The following is a 4,356-nucleotide window of genomic DNA, read 5'->3' as shown; positions in this document are numbered from 1 at the left end:
CGTTGAGTTCATCAAAATTATTATTAAGTCAATTACAGTTAGATATATTATAAAATGGTATGCATGCCGTCAACTTTCGATGAAATGAAAGATTGTCTTTTCAAAAACGAATGCAATGTTTGTAAAATGTATCATATAGAGGTAAAATACCTCGCGATGTTATCAACTGTTGTGAATTGTTTATAATCGATATGGACTTCGTCCGGATGGATTAGGACAGGTCTTCACAGTTGGTATCAGAGCGGTGGTCTTAGCGAACCAGGTCTGCATTAGTGTGTCTAATTGATAAGTCGTTAGGAGGCATTAGTGAGTCTGAACTTCGACCGTGTCTGCATGTTAAAAGTTTTGCTTATCATTTCTAGTCGGAAATCATCTGCTTATCCTCCTTAGGAAATTACCTGCTTATCATTCCTAGTCTAGACACATCTTACTGCATTGATTGCATGAATAGTGTATAGATAAAATTCATATCTTAGCGTATCTGTTATTGTTACCTTTGCATGACAGCTTCCGTAGATTCCTCCGTAACTTATGGGATTTTAGTATTATATATGCATATGTAAATTATGTATTGCAGGATACTAATCTACATCCTATAATCTATTTCTTATCGAAAATCCTTCATCTGATCGTATGAGATAAATCCCTCAACCAGTTCGAGTCCCTCAGATTTCGATAGCTATTCCGATAGTTATTCCGACAGCTATTCCGACATGGATATTCACCTAAGCTCCGAAAACAGCGTCCCAGAATGAATCAACCAATCATCCATCCTCAATTCATCTGATGGGTCCATAGTCGACTTAATCAATGGAGACGAGTAGAAAGCGATTCTTTCCACCCACCAACTTGCACTCTTGGCAAAGAATCAGAAGCACTTACCGAAAAACTAATCCGAAACACCATTTTCACCATCATTTCCTAAATAGCTCGCTATGATTATGTACTATATAAAATTCTAAACCTTTTTCATCTGCTCGTTCCGACCGACAATCATCCCGGAATAATAGAAGAAGTTAGCGAACTTCGCGCTCGAGTAATCAATTTGGAGAATGTGGTGCAAAATTTACCAGCTTCATCAACATCACCGACACCAACAGTACCATCAGTAACAGCACCAGTACCATCAACAATCCATGCCTCAACATCGCAACTGTACCTCAAGCATAATCATCGTTCTACGAATCATTCTACGTAAACTATCTTCGTCCTTAATGATGATTATGTAATCTTTAATGTTTTAGAGATTATGTACTCTAGTTCTAGCCGTAAATCTGATGAGTTTAATATCACATTGACTCATTAAATCCATGATTACGTCTGAAGAAAATATATATGTATATATGTTTTCATAAAGATTGTAATTAAAATTTTTATTGTACAAACTGTTAATGGTGAAAATATTTTAACGGGTAGGTAATACCCGAGGAATATTTAGATTTCGCATTAATAAGTTACACTGTACATTTGACGAAGCTGATTCAACAGTCATTTACTATCCTACTTACAACCACCGATATACGTATCCGTTCACCAAAGAATAACTATTTTCATTCAAATTTAATTTCATATTTGGATTTTGACCTATCAGAATCCAAAAAGTGGCATAATGAAGAAATAATGGACACAATAAAAATTGATTAGAAACATACTAATTAACAATATGTAATTATGTTAAGAAACCACGCTAACAAAATCCTAGCTAACTGTTCCTAGCTAACTGTTAATTCCATATTACATTTTATTTATCGCAATTTAATTATCACAATTTATTTTATCGCAATTTACATTCTCGCAATTTTATTTATCGTCATTTAATTTCTGTTATTTACTTTACGCACTTTATTTATCGTTATTTAATTTTCTGTTATTATTTTACGCACTTTAAATATCGGGACACGTATACAAGGTTTGGACATATCATATCGACGCATCTATATATATTATTTGGAATTTCCATAGACACTCTATATGCAGTAATGATCGAGTTCTCTATACAGGGTTGAGGTTGATTCTATAATAATATATATACTTTGAGTTGTGATCGAGTCTGAGACATGTACACGGGTCACGATACGTATTAATTAATTCGAATATTATATATTAAACTATATATGAATTATTGAATTGCTAACTATGGACTATCAACTGAGGACTACCAGCATTGGACAATTATAATGAATTAAAATATTGATTATAACATATGAAACTAAACAATTCTTCAAGCTTGCCACTTGATTTCATCTTAAACCTCATTTGTATCTTGACGATTACAATCTGCGCTCAAACCTTTCATGAGTCTTGAAAACACCTCAATTGAGAGGATGAACGAACCGCACATCATCTACGCAAGAAGAGATTGATGCATACAGTTATGCACCTGAAAACTCTCGGAAACTGAGTAAACTTTTAACACGTATCTGTGCTATCTTCTTTGGCACTGTTATTTCTGAAAATAACAACGAAATTTCTTTTCAAATTAACCAATTTTGTCACAGCTCCAGCAAGTCAACTTCGACTTTTCGTTCGAAACAACCTTATTATAACCTTGATATATATGCATGCTCTTTTATTGATTTCCGGGGAACCTTTTATATTCTACCATATTACCAGCAGATGTGCCAGCAACCTCGTCGCTCCTTGGTTTAAATCTCTCCGACAAATCATTATATTAATCTATTGAAGTCTCATCTTGTACTCATTCGCATCTTGTAACAAGAATTGCCATACCAATTACCGGGAATCAGCAAATCTGTATTGTGAGCCTCGCAACGACTCCACATCAACAGTTATATGTATCCATATAACATTTATCTCTTAGAACTATGATCTTCCATTCTGAAATTCTGAAAAGCACCCAGTCTGCGAATTAATACTCTAAATTTTGAAAAGTTGAATGAAACAATAAAAACTGTAAACGACCTCAACAGCCAAAAATTGATGATAAAGAATTGTATGTTGGCAAAGCTCAGAAAAAGTTTGAAACTGAAAAACTTATTGAGCAAACTACGAAGGAGTCTCTGAACAAATCACAAGGACTAAACTTGTACATTAAGAATCCTGATGATTCTGTTTCTGATGAAATCTTTAGCGAATACCTTGCTTCTGACTCCAACCTCTTGCGGACAAATTTTCTTCACCATCCTTAGATATTAGAAATTCCAAGATATCATCGTATCTTTCCTTATAAATATCCTCCATATTTCTATAGATATTTTTTATAACTATTCTTATCTGAAATTAGTAATCTCTTCGTGATATCAGTGTTACATCATATAGAAACTGTTAGTTTCTATATTCTATAAACTTTAGAGCTTAAAATATGAATGTTATTGAAGTAATGTTGGGAACTGATGCATGAGTTAGTATAATATAATGACACTTGATCAACGTGATTATATTACAGTAAGTCATGCTGAGTTTTTAAATGGAACGTGATGATTCACAGATCATAACGTCATCATGTGCCATGTTACACGACTGTTACGTTCTGTCTAATCTATAAACATATCAAGAACATGTTTTTCTTGATAGACCTATCTTTCCTTGAATTCTGGTAATTTGACAAGTCAAATTGTGCTATTACCATTTCTTTCTTAGAACATTAACAATGTTCATTCGAAACTCCAAACTTACGAATTCTGGACCGTTATTCGCTTAATTTAATGTCGGGGAGAGAAAACAAAAGAATGAATCTCTGAAATAGAAATGGGGGGTATAAATCGCAGCAAATAGGAGAGAGAACATTAACTGTGGATGACAATGATTATAGGAGACACACACAGGGACATCGAAATATAAGGGAAGATATAAAACCCAACAACAACGCAGAAATTACAAACCGTGGATATTAATACGAACAGCAATATAAAGACACGGCATAATTAAGAATAGCATCACCCCAAGGTTATATTAAAAGTAAATAGATTTTTCTGGTAAAAGATTGAAAAGAAGGATGACAGAAATGATAATTAGAGAAATATCAGGGATTAAGCATTTCACATTCTTTTGGATGTATGGACTAAGAAAGAAAGTATAGAAATGGTGAGAATAATGAAACGGAAAAGTTTGATTTATAATGGAAATATCAGACAGAGTAATCGAGGCAGATCACGGTATTTAATTATAGAGATCTTAATTTTCTTATTCACCGAAGAATCAAATCTTTTCGATTTCGAAGATTTTCTATAAATCCCTTGAATTCCGGAATTCAACCAATACAACGTCAAAAGTTAAGACGCACCCTATTTTCTAAATTCAACCCTGACTCTGTCAAAAGTTAAGATGAATCTTTACTTTCCTATTTCACTCTTTGGTGATAACTTCATTCGTACTCTTCGAATAATCGAATCATTT

The sequence above is a fragment of the Rutidosis leptorrhynchoides genome, chromosome 1, assembly GCF_046630445.1.
Source record: "Rutidosis leptorrhynchoides isolate AG116_Rl617_1_P2 chromosome 1, CSIRO_AGI_Rlap_v1, whole genome shotgun sequence".
Classification (NCBI taxonomy): Eukaryota; Viridiplantae; Streptophyta; class Magnoliopsida; order Asterales; family Asteraceae; genus Rutidosis; species Rutidosis leptorrhynchoides.
This window is presented reverse-complemented; position numbering follows the sequence as displayed.